This window comes from Ictidomys tridecemlineatus, chromosome 12, assembly GCF_052094955.1.
Source record: "Ictidomys tridecemlineatus isolate mIctTri1 chromosome 12, mIctTri1.hap1, whole genome shotgun sequence".
Taxonomy (NCBI): domain Eukaryota; kingdom Metazoa; phylum Chordata; class Mammalia; order Rodentia; family Sciuridae; genus Ictidomys; species Ictidomys tridecemlineatus.
The window spans coordinates 29,862,266-29,882,852 of record NC_135488.1 but is presented as its reverse complement, the minus strand read 5'-3'; the positions used below and the strand labels follow the sequence as shown (position 1 = coordinate 29,882,852).

At 33.4% G+C, this 20,587-nt stretch overlaps 1 long non-coding RNA gene across 1 annotated transcript; it reads left to right on the top strand.

Moving 5' to 3' along the window:
- Positions 1-5,067: 5,067 nt before the first annotated feature.
- Positions 5,068-12,267, top strand: LOC144369574 (uncharacterized). Its single transcript, XR_013429359.1, has 2 exons — positions 5,068-5,173; positions 12,095-12,267. It is a non-coding gene; the product is annotated as an uncharacterized LOC144369574 (long non-coding RNA).
- Positions 12,268-20,587: the final 8,320 nt, after the last annotated feature.

Sequence of the window (20,587 nt, the reverse complement as noted above, 5' to 3'; positions counted from 1 at the left end):
AACAAGTCTGGATGGCGCCTGGCAAAATGCCAGAGGGAGTGGTTTGTGAAGTAGCAAAAGCCAGCCATTAAGTGTGGAGATTCCTTATTGGTTGACTGATGTATCTAGTTTATGCTAATTAAGATAAGCTGTGTAAAATGTATAAATACCTCTGTTGTCCTACAATAAACGGCTTCCACTCCTGCTGTATCAACGTACACAAGTTGTTCGTCACCCCCGGTTATTTTGCTGCAGCCAGACTGTGGCAATTTAATATTTCTTCCAGATGAATTTTGGTAAATAGAATTCTGTTTGTGACTAGGATTACACTTTGCATTTTTTTTCTGTGAAGACATCTTGTTTTTCTTTTGCATCTTTTGATAGTGAATTGTAAGACACCCCTACATACCAAGGTTTACTAAGGCTTTTGTTACCCACTCTGTCAAAAGTATAAATATTCTTCTTAGTTTTACATTTGTATTTTAATCTCCATATATCACTTGTAGATGTTTTAGGATATTATTCACTACTAAAAGTTATTAATTGAGCTCTCATCATTATTTCTACAATTATGGTTTTATTTTTAATACTTAACTTTCTAATTCTGATGGAATTAATTTTGTTTCAATGTGTGAAAAGAGGTACCAATTCATCCATTTTTCTTAAATAATGATCCAATCTTCTCAGAAAAAAAATATGTTGTTATTCCACACTAATATGTGACGCCACCTAAATTGAATTATATGCAGTTGTTACCATTTTAATTCGTTTCATTCAGGTCTATTCCATTGTCAACATGATTGCTTTGCTTATAGTATTTTTGTAATAATGTTGACCATAATAGCTCAAGAATTCTGAAAAGTATCTTCCCCATTTTACCAATGTTTTTGTTTCTCTCAATTTATATTCCTTTGGCAAGATTTTATTTTTGAGTGGCCAAGGAAAAGGGCAGTAAAAGATACTTATGAATTTCACTGTGAAAAGCATGTGCTTTGATTTTATAAACACCATTGTTTTACAATACTTGGTGGAATACTTCATAGCTCTTCATTTATTTTATCTAATTTGTTACTGTTCCGTCACGGGTTTCAGGGCTGATCACACTGGCTATCTTCCTTTTAGTAGTGTTTTCCTCCTAGGAGCCCTGGTTGTATTTACTGGCAGGTCCCCTGCTAAAATCAATATCTTGATCTAAGAGGAATTTTCTTAACCTCCTTCTGTCCCAGAATTTTCATGTTTACCTTTGTCCATTGTTTCATTTTTTTTTCCTCATAGTAGTTACCACTGCCAGAAGCTACATTTTCTATTTATTTTTGAATTTTCCCTCTATGCCAATGTTGGTCCAATGGTTTCCTTTGTTCAATATTGAATCTTTGATGAGTGTTTAGAACATCACTAGCACTAAGAATTAACAAACAGTACTCAGTGAAAATTTACATTTTATTTACATGGATCATGCTGATGTCTTTTTTAAATAAACTATAGTTTTTGTTTTTATAGATAAGTAAAAACAATATTTTATTATTTTCTTTTCTCCTAGATATTAAACTACCTAAACATTGTGCACCCCTGATGAATTGTTGAGGTTTGTATGGATTCTTTGAAAATTTTTTTTGAAGTCTAATATAATCTGGCAAAAATATTCAAATTTTTATTAAATATAGATTAAAGATTGAGATAGATATGTAATATGTAAAAGATATATAAATAGACATAGATATTCAAAGAATCAAGTCACCCTAAAATTGACTGAAACATTGAACACCTATCCCCAACACATTATATTTCTATAGTATTTTAGATTACTGGGCTGGGGTTGTGGCTTAGCAGTAGAGCGCTTGCCTAGCAAATGCGAGGCCCTGGGTTTGATCCTCAGCACCACATAAAAATAAGTAAATAAAATAAATGTATTGAAAAATATTTTCGATTACTCTACAGTGGAACTACCAAATAGATTGAAGGAACATTAAGTATAGGAAAGTGATAAATTACTTTAAAGTGAACTAGAATGGAGTGGCAAGTATGGGAACTTTATGATGGTGGAAAGAAGCAGTTCCATGAAAAGGATTATTAGCAACTGGAAAGAACTTGTTAAGTATCTTTGTAAGTAGTTGCTTAGATGATTCTGAAATTGGATAATAGAGGTACAGCATTACTGTAGAAGCACGATAGGCAATAATGGAGATTGTATCATTGGAGAAGACCTTTGTACTCTGTACTCACTGAGAATTTTGGTATGAAAGTCTGAGCCTTATTGTGTTTCTCCTGTTCTCTGATCTGAAAGACTTTAAATGGTCTGAGGAATCATTGGGACAGAATAATTCTAAAATCTCTTCCAACTTAATATGTGTACATTTTGACACACAATTAAATTCAGACATAATAAACTAAGTAGATGATAATGACTTGTTTTCCATAGGAGGATACACAATAAGAAAAAATTGACTTTAGAATTGTAAGAAAATAGAGTGAATTTATTTTTCACCTTGGAATTATATTTTTCCTAAGAACCTGTTGTTACTGACTGATAGAAAATTAAATCCTTATAAATATAAAATAAAGCTTTATGACGTCTCCTGGATTATGGAATATATCCATCCCTATACCTTAGTTTTGACTGAACTTAAAAATAAAATTTTTGCTTAGGTACTCCTCTCACAATAGCTATTTGTACAAAAAATTTTCATGCCATTGTAATATGTTTTAATTTTCTTTAAAAAAAACGGTATTTAAATTTGACTTAGTTGGGTTTTATGGAACACAACCTAGAACTGAGATTTTTTTTGTCTTTGTTTATTTGTATAATCAAAACCTACTGAAAATTTCTCCTTTTTCAAATTTTTAATTATCATCATCATCATCATCATCATCATCAGTAATATTGTTATTTTAAATATTGTTATTTTAAATACTTCAGTGTTTTGCTTACTGTATGGGCTTTAAAATAATTGTCCACTAATCAATATTTCTAAGATAGTCTACTGTTTACATAGATCTTACAGACCGCCAGCCAATGAGAAATGTTTCTTTGTCAACAGGTGAATAAAGCAAAATGTGCTTGGTATATTCCTCCCCCTTTCAGGTTCTTTCCTTCATCTTCTTCTTCCCATGATAGAGTTTGATGTTTACAAAAATTCTCAGCTGGGTGTAGTAGCCCATACCTCTAATCTCAGTGGCTCAGAATCAGGAAGATCACAAGTTTGAGGTCACCCTCAGCAACATAAGAAGGCTCAAAGGCAACTTAGTGAGACCCTTTTTAAAATAAAAAATAAAGTGGTCTGAGGATGTAGCTCAGTGGTAAAGCAAAGGCCTCTGGGTTCTAAATAAATAAATAAATAAACTGGAGGAAAGAAAAAAAAGAATGAAATAAAAATTCTCACTCTATTAGCTCCTCTAATTATTACAGTATCCAGAAAATTAATTTTTAAAATATGGGTTAAATGCTTGTGATTTAAATCCAACACATTTCAAGCACAAAAGAAGAACTGTGGATTTAGTGTCTGATTAAGTCAGAACCTAAAAGATATTCTTTCAGTGGATGTTACTCTGATCTTTTCTTGAATCCTTTTTTAACTGCCAATAAATCTTGGTTTCACATCGGTCTGATATGTTGGCTCTTTGCAGGGTGTAATTTTGTGTTTGTGAGAAGGTAGGGTATGAGTATGTATATATTCATCTCACAAAAAAACATTGCCCAGAGGTCTCTGGTTGTGTAACATTTGACTGCAGAGGTTTCTCCTCTCCAATGCTATGTTGTTCTTTGCCAATTAGGTAAACATTAGGCACTTGTGTAACCTTTTTATTCTCTAACATTTTCTATTTCCTTTTTGTTGCAAGAAGTAACAAAGTGATGAAGAAGGAATAAAATCTTATTTTCTTACTTATGGTGTTATTTTCTTAGTTTTGATACATCAAATCCGCCATGCGTCTGTGTGTGTGTGTGTGTGTGTGTGTGTGTGTGTGTGTGTGTGTGTTTGTGTATGACATCAAACACCTGCACTTAGAGACATGTGAAGTAACCTGGGTTTTTTGGGCTATTTATGAGCTTTGCATTATCTGGCCCTGAATGCTTCACAAGTTAAATTTTAAGCTTTCAATTAAGAGGCCTTCAGTACATCTTTTAGAATCATCATTTTCCAACACAGACTCCATCTCTTCTGATATGTATCAGAATATACATTTGTAATTTTATGCAGAAAAATCTATGTGAATTACCAAGAAAATTGTTATATTTTATTTACCACCAAGGAGTTTTTAAATTCCTAGGGAAAATAGGCAGAGTGAGTTGTTTATTTTTCTGGCGTGCCATCAAGGAAATCTGTCAATTTAATATACCAGTTTATCTTTTTGAGCCCAAATAATACTCACTTTGTACTTCAAAAATTTAGTAATCAAATCTCAAGTGTCACAAATATTTGTTGAAGCACTAGATCTAGATTTAGCTTGTTGGTAGATTTTCAACTCTTCTGTACATTCTAATTCTATTGCTTTTCTTCCAGAGTCTATAATAATAGATTCTTGAAATCAATGAATATTTAAATTACTTCTTACATATTTATGGAGTGTCTGCCTCTGCCAGATCCTGCTGTAAGTACAGGCAATGTAATGGTCAGACTGACTGCCAAATTTGGTATAAATATATTTGTGAATTCCTCAACCACACAAAAAGACATGGCAGAATTCCCAGCTTGGCAGAATTTTAAACCATATGAATTGATGCTTAATGAGAATGTCTTTACTCTATGAACCCATTACAACATATAATTCTATTCTCTCTGTCATCTAGGACTTCTGAAAATCATATTATGAGAGACTATGCACCATGCTTAGTATCCTGGGAGACAACAAAACTGAGCTGAAGAAGTATTATCATGATTATAGAAAATCATTACCAGGAATCAAACTTCTCATAGCATCTGAGTGGTGTGAAGAATAGGGTGTCCTAGAACAGGGCTAGCAGAGCAAAAATGGGTGTTCCACTACTGAGAAGTGTGCCTGGGCTCCAACATGACACCAGTACCCTAAACAGGAGCCAGAAGCATCTGTGCATTCATTCAAAATGGTAAGTAGGGCAGGAGTTACTAAAAATAAGCCATGCAAAAAATAGAAGGCATACTACCTAAAGCTAGATATCCAGGATTTGAGAGCATTCTTAAAAATATATGAATTCTGTCTATTGCCATGTCTTTCAGAGGTAAGTTTGCTTTTTCACATGATGTTTTATTTGGAAGATTAGAAATCATATATATTAAACTATAGAAGATTATGTATATTTCTCACAAGAAGCTACATTTCTCACAAATCTAACATCCGTAAAAACCACTTGCATATTTTAAATTGATTTAATTAGACAAGACATCACAGCATGATTCAGAGATGAGTGGTGGTTTTTCAAGGTTGAAATGTGGCCAAAATGATTTATTAACAATGTGGTAAATATCTGTGCTATATATTGGCTTAACATTATACAAAAGGCACCCTGACTGGTCATTACTAAGCCTCATGTTATTTGCTTTGAAATCAGTAGGAATATATTTATTATAGTCATAGGAAATAATTTTAAGCCTATTTTATTTAAAAATGTTTTTTTTCCTGAAGAATACTCTGGATTTAAATTTTGAAATAATTATAGAATTGGCCAATGTTGATTTACAGTAAATTAAATTGCACAGGGCCAAAAAAGCAAGTGAAATTTCTCCTAATGTCAGATTATAGAGAGGAAGTCTTGACAAGGTGTTTATCAAAATGGTCTTGGCTTCAGGATCACTTGAGGAGTTGGTTCAATGGAGTTTCCTGGTTTAACATTAATTAAGGATATCTGAAAGTAGTATGTGTAAATGAATCCACAATTTGAATAATAACCCCAGAAAATTTATATTACATTGAAAATTACAGAAGTGTAATGAAGAAAAAAGAGCCTGAAACCCTGGTGTGAATTCCTTTAGTTTATTGACTTGAACCCTAAGATTATTTATTAAGATGCTACTCAATAAAAAGTGTAAGAAACTTTTCACTGAATTTTATTTGATAATTAAAAAATAATACAAAACAATGAAATATTAACATTTAAGAGCAGGTTGAAAAAACATGGGTTTTGTTAAGCTCATAAAGTCTGAATAATTTTTACATTGCTTCAGTACCTTTTGGAGTACCTTATTTTATCAAATGAAAATCTAACCCTTGGTAAAGAAAAGAAAATGAGACTGGAATTGTCTTTATAAAAGATAAAATTTCTGACTAAGATTATGGATTTTTATTCATACTATGTAGTATGACAGTAATATTAAGTCAAATGATATTTTGTAAAATTATAAGTAATTAAAATCACATAGAAATTAAAGCTAAAATCTGATTTTAGAATGCACTTAATTAATTCTAATATTGAATAGAAATATTTCAATATTGAGTAAAAATATTTCAATATCATGTAATGACTTAAAATAACTTAATTTGCCAAGTAAAACTAAAGAGATTTTTCAAAAAATAAAATGCTAGTATCATTTGTGAGTGAATTTCAGGGCATGCTGGGAAATTAGAAATATACAAAAGTACATTTTATGTCCTCTTTGCACTAATAAATATCATACACTGGGCAAAATATATCCATTTTGACTTCTGTGTGAGCCCTGTACTTTCTTATGTATTGGGATTATAGGAGATAACATTAGCAAAAATTTGAAGAAAATTGTAGAAACCTTTCTCACATATACTTTGAAAGAGCTAGGTAATTATTACATTTTATTCTACACTTTTTAAAGAGTTACAAAATTATCTTGGCATTTTGAAAAATTTTGATAATCTTATAATCAAGTTTTTATTTCCCACTACAAAAATGTAATATCAAGTAATTTTTACTGGTGTCTAGGATTTAGAGTTGGACAGATACTATCAATTCTTCAGTTCTTAAGTATTTGCTATTTATTTATCTCAACAGGCATCTTCTCAATTCCTAACCCATGGTCTTGTCATTTCCTAAACTGGCTTATGAATTTCTGAAGCTGTATGACTTTTTTTGTTTCTGAAGATTATGTGTCTCATTCTTATAAAATTCTTAGAGGATTCCATTTCCTTACCACCCTTGCTATTAACCCAACTCCAACCAGTTTAAACACTAGATTATTTTTTATATGGAGGAATGGTGATGTGAACCTAGTACTCAGGCACCTCTCAACCTGAAGAACTCTGCTATGTTAGGTTTCACTTTCCATTTTCAAAATCCCAGATAAAATACTTCACTTTTCTAATATTTTCTTTCCAAATGATGCTAAGTTTGGCCAAAGTGGTATCTCCCTATACTGAATTGCTGTCTTAATTATTATCTGTTTGAACAGCTAATATATAACATGTTGATTTTTCTTTGTATCTGACATTTTCATCTTCAATTTTTTTTATGGTTTATTTTCTATCCTGCTCATCTAGAATGTAAAAAACATGAGCATAGAATCTTCATTACAGACATCAGTAGGGGCTGAATTAGTGCTTAGCTAACAGATATTAAATGAATATTTGCTATATTTACAACTATACAAACCTTCTTCTTGTTTTCTAAAATTGTAACGTACTTTGGTCAAAATACTATTAATTCAAGTTAGACAAAGATGGGCTCATAATTTCACACATTTTTAAACAGACCTTATTAATTATCTGTTCAATGCTTATTTATCAAAACATCTATTAACCCAGATTACTTTTGTGTTACTTTTAAAAACTGAGTGCCTTTAAGAGGAGGGCATATTAAAGATAAGACTTTACCCATCATGTGTTATTTCCAGATTTGATTAAGTATCCATAAATTGAAGTTTTAAGCAACCATTTAGCTGCCCTGCCTTCCAAGTTGGCTTAAAATCTACAAGAGTTAAATCAATCAGGGTAATATGAGAGCTGACTGGTAAAAGTGTTTCTGCACCTGATGTCTGACAGGGTCACAGCATGGGGGATGCTGCAGCAAGGCCACACCATCTGGAAACAGGAACCATTAAAAATGTTAAGTGTTTTGTTTATGATACTCATGATATGGATAACAGGGCACATGCCAATCAATAATAAAAGTTTGTATTGTCTGAGATTATAGGAAAATTCCCAGAATGAGACTAAGGATGCAATTGAGACATGTCTTGAGGTGCCTTTCAGTGTCTCTCAGGATACAAACAATGGTGTTATTCCTCAAGTTTAAACAAGAAATATTTATCCCATGGTTAACAATTTACACTAAGCCACCCAATCCCATCCTAAAGCCTCAATTTACAATACAATAGCCCAGCTACAGAGAAACAATTGCTGTGCCAACAGTACAAGGACCACCATATGTAGCTTGTAGTATCCCCTCAAGGACAAGAGACTAATAAAAATACGTTCCCCAACCAATAGACCCTCCTTTGCTTTATGCAGAAACTTCTGATGAAAATGGAAAACACGTAGTTAATATAAATGACAAATGAGTTGAGGTGTAAAGCCCACCCTTTAGTTAAAGGTTACAAAGACATAAGAATTGGATCAAAGTAGTTCTTTAAGAAAGCAGTTAAATATGAAAAAAGAAAATTACTTTGGAAATTAAAAATAGGATAATGTAAAACTAACATAGATATATTTTAGAGGCATTTCAGAATAGTAGGCTTTTAAACAATAGACTTTCACTACTTTAAGTGTGTTTTACTGGGATTTTAGTTTAGAAGTAAGAAAGCTTACCAATAATCATAGTATGATTTAAAGTTAAAGGTTAATGAAACCTGGTATGCTTTAAAGTTAGAAGTGAATAATAATAGGTCAGTAGTCAAGTAATCTAGTTGCATCACTTAGCACCTAGTGATTTACACAAAAATGTAAAAGCTTAAACATGATTGTATAAGGTTACAGAAAAATATTTTGAACAATGTACTCAATATCTTAGGTAATCAATGTATGTCAGAAAAGATTGTAATTCTTGAAAATTATGTAAATCAAAAAAGTTTCGGGCTTTGAAGCAATCCATTAGCTACTTGAAAAAACACCTGTAAAAAAGGTATAAAATAAAAGTCCCTCTAGGGGCAGAGAGATGTCTTCTGGAGGTTTCTAACTTGCAACCTGTCATCCCAACTCTTCTGATGCCACTCCTCTTTCAGGACCCCATGGACCCTCACTCCGTGCCCCGCCACCCCCATGGGGGCTGGGCCTCAGCAGCTGACTTTAACTAAACTGTCACCCAGAGAGCAACTCTTGGTTGCCAAAGTAGTCATTTGTGGTCAGTCTCATGGGGAATTCCTGAAAATCATTGCAAAGAGGAACCCAAGTTATGAAAAAAAGGGCAAGGGCCAAGCAAATATAGTAATTCTCTAGGTATCAAATACAAACTGAGAGATGCAGAGAGCTCTAAAGGATTTTGCTGAAAACTCTTTTGCTGCCTTCCAGCTTTATTGGTCTTGTCCAAGGTGTCACAAGTCCTATTCCAAAAGCATTGTAAAATAACCTCATATCTTATGATGTATATTCAGGCAAAGAATATTTTTAGCAAAGAGTAAAGTACCTTTTAGGTATCAGAGACTTTAAAGAAATTTACTAATTCACTGAAAACCTCAGATCTTAAAGTACATATTTTACTAATATTATTTATTTATTAAATATTTATCCATTTCAATCACCAGCTCCAGTGCTAGATAAATTAAAAGGATTAGTTTTTTTCTCCCCCAAAGCATAGAATTTGAAGGGGTGTCACATAGATCTTTTATAACTACATAGATGTGTCAAAATGATGTGATATAAACCAGGAGAGGGAGCTAGGAGACACACGGGAGGGAGGGACTGGAAGAATTACAGGGAGTTAATGGTGTTTCCCAACCTACTCCCAATAACTCTTACATAATCTGCTAAAAAAAAAAAAAGCTAAAGAATTATATTTTCCTTAACTTTTTTCTGATATCAGTTTACTGATGTATCTTTTAAATATTTCTTATAAAAGTAAAAACCTAGAAAACAAAATAGTAATTGAATACTCTGGATTAGGAACCCAGATTCTGAAGTGGCTTATGATGTGAAGTAGGATATTTTTGCATCTTAAGAAGATGTTTCTCTGGAGAAATTCCAGCATCAGGTGTAGCAGAGAAACAAGAAAAAGCTCAAAAACACAGGAGCTTGAGCCTTGTTTCTACTTTAATCAGCATCTTACTTTTATCTGTTTATTATAGTGCAGTCTCATGTAAATTTTCAGTTAAAAAAAGTTTGTGTGTATGTGATACAAAATAAATTTCAAAAGCTCTAAAGTAAAGAAAACAAACTCCTATTCTTCTTTTATCTACTTAATATTTCCAAGTCTAAACTCATTAGTTTTACTTCAAGGTCCTGAATAAGTTGGTTCTCTTTTTTATAGATGGTGACACTAAGTTCACCATCTATAAAAAATAAATATTGATAAATTCAACCTGACATAAAAAAAATTACTTCAGAAAGGACTCCACAAAGAAGATAAAAAATCCAACTACAGACTGCAAATCAAATATTTGAAAATCACATTATAAACAATATAATAACATGTAGAAAACATAGCTCTGAAAACAAAGAAGGGAAAAAGAATAAAATCTAATTGCAAAATAATTAGACATTTTATCAAAGAGAGTTTGTAAGTAAGTAATCTTTGGGATCTTCAAATTAAAACTGCAAGGACAAATATTGGTGAGGATGTGGGAAATTAGCTCACTCACACGTTGCTTTTAGTATGAACATTGTACACTCACTCTGGAAAACATTTTGGCAGTTTCTTATATTAAGCCTGTCATTGACATGTCATTCAGTATTTGCACTGTCTCACATTTATTCCAGAAAAATGAAAACTTATTCTCCCACAAAGACAGCTATATGAGGCAGATTCAAGAGAGTGCATTAGAGAAAGGCTGACTTTCCAGTTGCGCTGTGGCTTGAGATTCAAGCAGTGGAAATACTGCCTCACAGCAACATGGGTGAAAGAGGGAATTCATTGAAGTTTGACACTGGATAGTCAGAGGTGCTTAGAGACTCAGAAATTCTGGTGCATCCAAGAACAAGAGCACATTGGAATCAAGCTTGTTGTGGCACAAGTGGCAGCTGTGCCAGTTTACCATAGAGCAAAGGAATAACACAAACATAGATGTGTCATAAACTAGGAGAGGGAGCTAGGGGACACATTGGAGGGAGGGCCTAGAAGAAATTACAGGGAGTTCATGGTGTTTCCCCCACCTACTCCCAATAAATCTTACACAGTCTTCTAAAAAATGTTAAATAATTTTATCATCCTTAACTTTGGCATGGAAAAACTGGTAGAACAGAACAATAGTCTAAACTTAGCTGAAAACCAAGCCTGCACAGCAACTTGGTGTTTGAGCCCAGTGGGGTGGCACATGCCTGTAATCCCAGTTGTTCAGGAGGCTGAAGAAGGAGTTTTGGAGTTCAAAGCCAGCCTCAGTAAGGGCGAGGTGTTTAGCAATTCACTGAGACCCTGTTTCTAAATAAAATACAAAATAGGGCTGGGGATGTGGCTTGGTGGTCAAGCACTCCTGAGTTTAATCCCTGGTACCCAGTCCCCCTTCCCCCCCCCCAAAAAAAGTGCTCTGTGTTTGTCAACTGGAAAGTGAAAAGCTGAGGCAGGGAGACATATGCGGGAACCTGGAAGATTATAGACAACATTGTCATACTGTCCCAGCAAGAGCATATTGTGTGGCTTAGGGTGTACCTGAAAAGCCAGCTTCTACCTCAGAGCAAAGCCTGTCCAAGGAAGGGGGCATGACCCTTGTCCTTGGAAAGACCCACAGAGCACTCCTAGGCACTTACTCACCCTGCTGAGTTGTTTATCTACAAATAACAGGAGAGATTTGGTGCGCCAGGTGTCCCTGACTCTGTCAGGCTAGGTGGGGACCCATAACAACCTCCTAGCAGCCATCAATCAGCAAGAGACTGGGAAAATACCTGGGATGCCAGATGACCCTCCCCGTAGTTTATGGTGGTTGATAACATGTTGGAAAACCATGTAGTTCAGCATGTACTCCTCTCTTGGCTTAAACCAATCAGTTCAAAGGAATCCCCGTCTTGTACTAACCAATCACCCCTACCCAATTTGTTCCCTCCAGTGAATGTGCTAATCATGTTTTAAAGTTGTTTTATGATTTTCCCGCAGTGTGTGATGATTTGCTAAGAGATGCTATGATGTATGTGGAGTCCCTGCCTTCCCCAAGAGTGAATAAAAGTGCTGCAAACCCTGGGCCTGGGCCTCTCAGCGTCACCAGTTGCTGTGTGCACACAGAGGACCAAGCTAGCTCACAATAAACGCCTCTTTGCTGCTTATATTGATCTTGGTCTCCAGTGGTCTTTTGAGGGTCCCAAATTTGAGCATAACATACCTAGCAGAACATGATTGAGACAGGTAAAGAGAAGATTGTATGCAGGGGGATAAAAAATGGAGTAAGAGATACAAAATGGAGTGCAACTAGCTTTTCCTTAATCTGGTGGGTCCTATGAGCAGCCTAAGATTGTCAGGAAACTGAACAGGTAGGATTGATTACACTCAGGGAATGAGCATGGGAAGGGCAGACTTAAGAGTGGTGAAGTATACGATACCTGTGGAGGATTGGCTCCCTTGTAGTAATAGATTCTCGGGAAGCTTCTGAGATAGAGGCTTACAGCACAAATCAGCATCTACCTAGCCCTAGTGGTGAATTGATCTATTCTTTCCAGAGCTAATACTACTCACAAAATACGTATAATAGTTAATCTGAATTGTCAACTTGGTTAGATTCAGAGATGCCTAAGATTAAGAGGCTTCTGTGTGTGTCAATGAGGATATTTCTAGGAATGACTGGCATGTAGAATAACAAACCAAAGCAGAGAGCCACCTAAGTTTGGGCAACACTGTCCAATAGGTTGAGGGTTTGGATTGAACAAAAATTGGAAAAACAAGAAAGTAGTAGCAGATGCAAGCTTGATTCTTATTGAATGGATTATTGATAGCTGTTGCAATTGCCTGAGGACATCAGACTGCAGCTATTTCACTCATCCAAAGTAGATTTTGCCAGTGATTCTCCAAAGAGTTTCCAGAACCCTTTGGTCTTGAACTGGTGTAGCATCACTGATTTCTCTTATTCTGAGCCTTGAGCATCTTTGACTGTGTAGCCATAGGTTCCTCCAGCTCTCCAGCCTGCAGACAGCCATTGTGGGACTATGTAGCTTCTGGTTATATAAGCCAATCTAACATATCTCTTTTCATAATCATATATATGATCTATATGTATCCTGTTCATTTTGTTTCTCTAGAGAACCTTGACTATTACAGGACCAAAGGCCCAATTAGAGCTAAATGCTAGTTGCTGGAATTTCCCATTTAGAAATCTGCAATAGTCCCCAACCCTAGAGTCTGGACAAAACTACAACTGACAGTACCTCTCTCTTCTGTCCTACCTTATATAATGAGAAGGGAAGATAAAAGCTAATTCAGTGAGATTCAGTTTTAGGCCACTACACCTGGCAGCCTGGGGAACAATGCAAAAAGAGGGAGGTTTACAATTTACATCCCTTGTTCTTGCTAAGGGGTACATAGATCAAGAAGAAATATCAAGGATGGTCCGGCATAGGCCATGATCATCCATCCTTGTCCACAGTTTTGACCGTCTGAATAAAGGCAATTCTTTGATTTTCAGTAAGAATTTTTTTTCCCATTTTCTTCTAAAATTAGTGTTCTTTCTGTGCTGATTGGTTCATGGATATATACACATATATGCTTCTCTTTTTCTCATTTTTAGTGTTTATTATTTTCCATGTCCTGTCCTTTGTGCACTAGTGTTTTTTGGTTTGTTTATATTGGCTTTTATTTGCTCTGTTTCTGTTTTTCATTTTTCTCTTTTTCTCCTTTCTTCTTCCTCTAAGTAGTCAAATTTTCTTGTGCTCTTTTTACTTATTTTGTTAATTTTATTTACTTTTTCTCCTCATTCTCTATAATCATTACTTGCTACATCTACTCTATTGTCTCTGTACCTACATTTTAAATATTCTAAACTTCTTTTTTAGTGATACATTTTCCTTTATCTTAATGAACTGTGTTTTGACCCTGCTCATGAACTATGGTTTACATACTTGCTGCTAACACCATTCACATTTTATAGTTATTAGTACTGAGGATGGCACAGTTGACACCTACTTCTTAAGGCTAGATCTAGTTCATTGTTACTTATTATTTTTGTGCTTCACATTTTTTGACACCTCCATTCCTTTTTTTTGTCATTACTAGTGTTTTATATGTCATAGGAAGCAATAAGTACTTATTGTAAAGCAGTACATTGTTTCTTTTTATTGTTTCTTCTGTTTGAATTCTCCTTTTCTTGTGAGGTGTTAGGAGTCTACTGGGATACTATGAGCTCACAGGGTAGAAGTTCTGCTGCTGAGCTCAGTCTAGCCAAGAGACAGTACATTGCTCCACATAAAAATTAAACACACTCAAATTTTGTTCTTTTTTTTAAGAGAGAGAGAGAAAGAGAGAGAGAGAAATTTTTCAATATTTATTTTTTAGTTTTCAGTGGACACAACATCTTTATTTTATTTTTATGTGGTGCTGAGGTTCAAACCCAGAGCCCTGCACATGCCAGGCGAGTGCTTTACCACTTGAGCCATATCCCCAGCCCCACATTCAAATTTCAACAATAATACAAAGCAAATGAAAGGGAAAAATCTCCAAACTAATGACCAGGACCTGGAAAAAAGAAAGAAAAAAAAATATCTAGAGGGCTCTCAGGTCTTACTCATGAATATGAGTCCATACAGTACAAAAAGAGAAAATTAATACAAAATTGTGGACACAATATTATTGAGGTGTCTCAATATAGACCACATCCACATTTCTTTAGAATATAGAGAGATTTTAAGTGATGAAGAGCTTTCACAAAGGGTGTACCACAAGTATTCTACAGTGTACAACACAATTGCCAGGTCTCTAAAGAGGACTCACTCCACTTTTTGACAGGGAAAGTGAAATTCTCAAACCCTATAATATAATATACAATATACACTGTTTCAAAATAAACTAATCATCACTAAAGAACCATTAGGGAAATTACACTATAAAACCAACTTGGAAATATATTGAAAAATTCACAATAATCTAATCTCTTGAAACATTATGGCAAGAGAAGACTGAATGGAAGGGAAATCCAATCCAGCAGACATAAAACTCAGCACAGGAACAGAAGAAATCAGAAACATTAAGGTAACATGATACCTCCTAAAGTTCATAATTCAGCAGCAGCTGACTCTAAAAATATTGACATAGATGAAATATCAGATAAAAAATAGGGTACACCATTCTAAAGACAGAGTCTCACATGTAGGCCATCTAAACATAAACTCAGTAAAAAAATCTTCAGATCTTAAAAAGTGGTTTAAATATAATAAAGTTAACAGACATCTGTAAAATACTTTAACAAAAAACAGCTGAATTACTTTTATTTTTAGCTGCTCATTGAACTTTCTCTAAAACAGACCATACTTTATGCCACAAAGCAATTCTTAGCAAATAAAAAATTATATGATTTCTTACACATAATAATCATAATGGAATGAAACTATAAATCAATACCCCCTGAAAAAAACTATATCAACAATATAAGTATGTGGATATTGGGTAATACACTTTTAAATGATGAATGAGTAGAGAAACTAAAAAATTCTTAGAATAGTGATACAATACATCAGAACTTCAGGACCCTATTAAGGTGGTTCTCACAAGAACATTTATAATTATGATTGACTACATAAGAAAATCAGAAATATCTCACATAAACAACATAATGATGATGGAAAGTCTCAAGGTGCTGAAAATTCAAGAAACAACCAATTAACAAATTACTAGAAGAAAGGAAGTATAAGAATCATGGCCAAAATCAATGAAATATAATACAAATGATCAACAAAACAAAGAGTTGGTTCTTTGCACTGATAACCCTTAGCCAAATTAACAAAAGAAAAAAAAGACTCAAATTAATATATATTTTTTTAAATTAATAATATTTAAAATGAAAAAGGAGAAATCACCATGACATCAGAAATCCAGAGGATTAATAAGTACTATTTTGAAAATATACTCAAATAAATTGAAAAAACTAGAAGAAATGGACACATTTCTACACACATATGTCCTACCAACATTGAATCAAGAAGAGATTAAAAAAAATCTTAACAGAGCAATAATTAGCAATGAAATAGAAGCAGTAAAAACAAACAAACAACAAAAAACCCCACCCTATAATCCCAGTGGTTTGGGAAACTGAGGCAGGAGGATCACAAGTTCAAAGCCAGACTCAGCAAAAATGAGGCACTAAGCAATTTAGTGAGACCCTGTCTCTAAATAAAATACAAAATAGGGCTGGTGATGTGGCTCAGTGGTTGAGTGCCTCCGAGTTCAATCCCCATTATTATTTCCCCCCCCCCAAAAAAAAATACATCAAGGAAAGAAAATTACATACAATATCCTGATTAACTTAATACAAAGTCCTTAATAAAACATTACAAACAATATTCAACCACATATTAAAAAGACTGTACATCATGATCAAGTTGGTTTTATTCCAGGGTTGCAAGGACGGTTTAACATTCATAAATTAATGAATGTAATTCACCACATAAATAGAATTATGACAAATATCACATAGTGTTTCAATAGATGCAAAGAAAATTTTTGACAAAATTTAGTACTTATTTATGATAAAATCACTGAAGAAATTAGTGAGAAAAAACTTACCTCAACATCATAAGTGTTATTTATGACAAACCCAAAGTCAGTATCATAGTAAATGTGGGAAAACAGAAAGCCGTTCCTCTAAAAACCTAGAACAAGACAAAGACATTAATTCTCATGTGTTCTTTTCAGCATAGTAATAAAGATTCTAGTCAGAGCAGTTAGGGAAGAGAAGGAAATTAGAGGAGTAAAACTAGGAAAGGAAAAATTCAAATTATTATGTTTGCTGATGATATAATCCTATACTTAGAAGATCCACCAGAAGACTACTAAAGCTAATAAACACATTCATCAAAGTAGTATAATACAAAATTAACATACAAAAATAAATAGCTTTTCTATATATGGATGAGGAATCTGCTAAGAAAGAAAACGGGAAAACAATCCCATTCCCAACAGCATAAAAACTTTTCCTAAGAACAAGTCTAACCAAGGAGGTGGATCTCTCAAATAAAAAAAAAAATATATATATATATATATATATATATATATATAACACTGAAGAAAGAAATACAAGACACAAGAAGATGGAAAGACCTCCCATGTTCTTCAATAGGCTTAATTATTATTATTAAAATGGCTATATTACCAAAAAGCAATACACTTGTTCAATGCAATCCCTATCAAAATATCAATGATGTCCTTCACAGAACTAGAAAAAAGGGGTCCTAAAACTCATTTGGAAGAATAAAAGACCCAGAAATGCCAAAGCATTTCTAAACCAATAGCGTAAAAATGTATCACAATACCTGAATTCAGTGATACTGCCGAGCAATAGTAATAAAAAATATGTTATTAACTTGCATAAAACAGTTACATAGATGAAACAGAATAGAAGACATGGAGAAAAACCCACCAGATGGAGTCATCTGATCCTTGAGAAATGTGTCAAAAACACACATTGGAGAAAAGATAGCCTTTTTAATAATTGGTGCTGGGAAAACTGGTTATCCATATATAGGAGAATGAGACTAGGCTCTTATCTCCCTGCCAGCAGAAAAATAATCTCAATATGGATCAAATCCTAATAATTAGACTATAAAGTATGCAAATCATTAAAAACATAGAACCAACACTCTAACTTTTAAGTGCAGGCAACATCCTTCAATAGAGGATTATTAAAGCTCAGGAAATAATATCAAGAATTAAATAATGGGATGGAATTAATTGATAAAAATCTTCTGAACAGCAAAGGAAACAGAAATGTGAAGAGGGAAAATACAGAAAATGGGAGAAAATCTGCTAGCTATTCTTTTGACAGAGGATTAACATCTAGAATACATAAAGAACTCCAAAAACTTTAAACCAAACAAATAAATTATCTAATTAATAAATGAAAAATTGAAATACACAGGACACTTCTTAAAAGAAGAAATACAAATGGCCAAGAAGTTTATTTTAAAAAGTGTTCAAAATTGTTAGCAATAAGGAAAATGCAAAGCAAAACTACATTGAGATTTCACTTCACTCCAGTTATAATGGCAGCTATCAAGAATACAAACAGTAATAAATGCTGAAGAGAATGTGGAGGAAAAGAAACACTTTATACTTTTGGTGGGATTGTAAATTATTAACTACTAGGAAAATCATTATGGAGTTTCCTCAAAAGACTAGAAATGGAACCACTATATGACCCAGTGCTACCACTTTTCAGTGTTTATCCTAAAGAATTAAATTTAGCATACTATATGTACCCATGGTATAGCAGCACGATTCACAATAGCCAAACTATGGAACTAAAGTGTCCACCAATTTAATAAATGAATAAAGAAAATGGGGCATAGATACACAGTAAAATTTTATGTCTTTAAAAGATGTATAAATATATTAAATAATAACACAAAGAGCATATTAAGACAGATGGTGATCTAAAATTAATAATAATTCCTAAAGAAAAAATTAACGGAAGGGGAAAAAAGCCATACAATTTTAAAAAATTAAGTTCTTTGTTTTGAGATATCTGTAGAATGATAGGAACTTGTAAGATATAATAAAAAGAAATGTTATTTTACTGTGGTAGCATATTGCAAAAAAAATATAGTGCAATTACATAATCATGAATTTGACATTAAAATATATATCTTTTTATTCAGACTTTATGCATTTTACTAGCACTCATTTGTGTATATGAGAGAGAGTGTGCGTATGAGACATATTTAGAGAGAGAGCGTGCACTTAATTTTATACATTTTTTTATGCCTGCAGGTTCATGTAGCACCATAGTTATGATATAGAACAATACCCTAATCAAAAAGATTCCTCTTGTTGCCCCTTTTTTTTAGTCAGCTTTTCATTAATCTGACCAAAAGACCTCACAAGAATGATGTAGAGGAGGAAAAGTTTATTTTTGGCTCTTGGTTTCAGAGATTTCAGCCCATAGACAGATGATTCTGTAGCTCTGTGACTGGGGTAAGGAGAATATCACAGCTGAGGGGTGTGGTGGAGGAAAGCAGCTCAAGACAGACAGAAAGCAGAGAGAGAGAGAGAGAGAGCTCAGCTCATCAGATGTCCTAAAGTGATCTACTTCCTTCAGTCACACCCTACCTGTCTACAGTTACCACCCAGTTAACCCATATCAGTGGATTAATCTACTGATTAAGTCATGCCTTTCCTAATATAAGAATTTCACTTCTGAAAATTCTTACATTTTCTCACACATGAGGTACATTTCATATCTAAACCATATAGCTTTATAATCACACTTACTTCCCTCTGCATTCTGACCTCCCTACCACCACAAGAATAAGCACTATCAAAAACCAATTTGTATATGAATGTGTAACCGATGTGATTCTGCAATTTGTATTTGGGGTAAAAATGGGAGTTCATAACCCACTTGAGTCAAATGTATGAAAGATGATATATTATGAGCTCTGTAATGTTTTGAACAACCAATAAAAAAAAAACCAATTTGTTCAAAAATGAATTTTCATATTTTGTGTTTAAAACATGTTACACAATAAAAAAATATATTATGTAAACACTATGAACTAGAGTGTTTTTGTTTGTTTATTTGTTTTGTTTTTGTTTTTTCAAACCAGTATAATTTCCTGGAAAATCACAGCTTTGTAAATAAATAATTCACTTATTTCTATTGTTGAGTGGTAACCCAAGATATAGATGTACCACAGTTTATTTACCTACTAGAAGCCATATTAGATTTTTCTAGTTTATACTGACAATAAATAGATCAGCTATAAACATTCACTTTGTCTTTGTGTTTTTTTTCCATATTTTTATTGGTGTATCATAATTATGATGGAATTCATTGTAGATGAACACTTGTCTAGTGATAAATTATCTATTCACTAACACCAAAATTTGAATATATTCGGTCACTTATAGCTAACCTTTATTTATTTTTGTAAGTTCTTTTTCTTTGTATTGTGTATTATTTTCACGTAGGCAATGAACATTTAATGTTCATCAAAGTAAAGCCATGAAGTGAACTTTAAAGTGTATAAATATTTACTTCAACCAGAAAGAGGAAAGTCAGGCTCTCTATTCCTGACTTGGAGTATAGTAGAACTTTAGATAAGATTTTTAGATAACCAGGTTATTATTTCTGTATTACAGACACTTTTAGTTTTAAATTCCTAGTGTCCCTACATTTAATTTTCATATCCCCCTTGGCCCCTCTTGGCTGAACTTTAGGTATTGAGAGAATTAATATCTGGGCTAGCCTTCATGGGGAAAAGCTGACAACAAGAGGATTACAGGAGGATTTATTTTTTTTATGGGTGCCCTTCATGTCCATTAGGTCATCTAATACAAATTAAAATGGAGAAAAGAGAACAGATTTTGATTTAATCCAGATGGCAATTTGTAAGGATTGGTAGGTTAGAAGGAAAAAAAGCTATGATACAATTGAAAATTCAAGTGAAGATATTT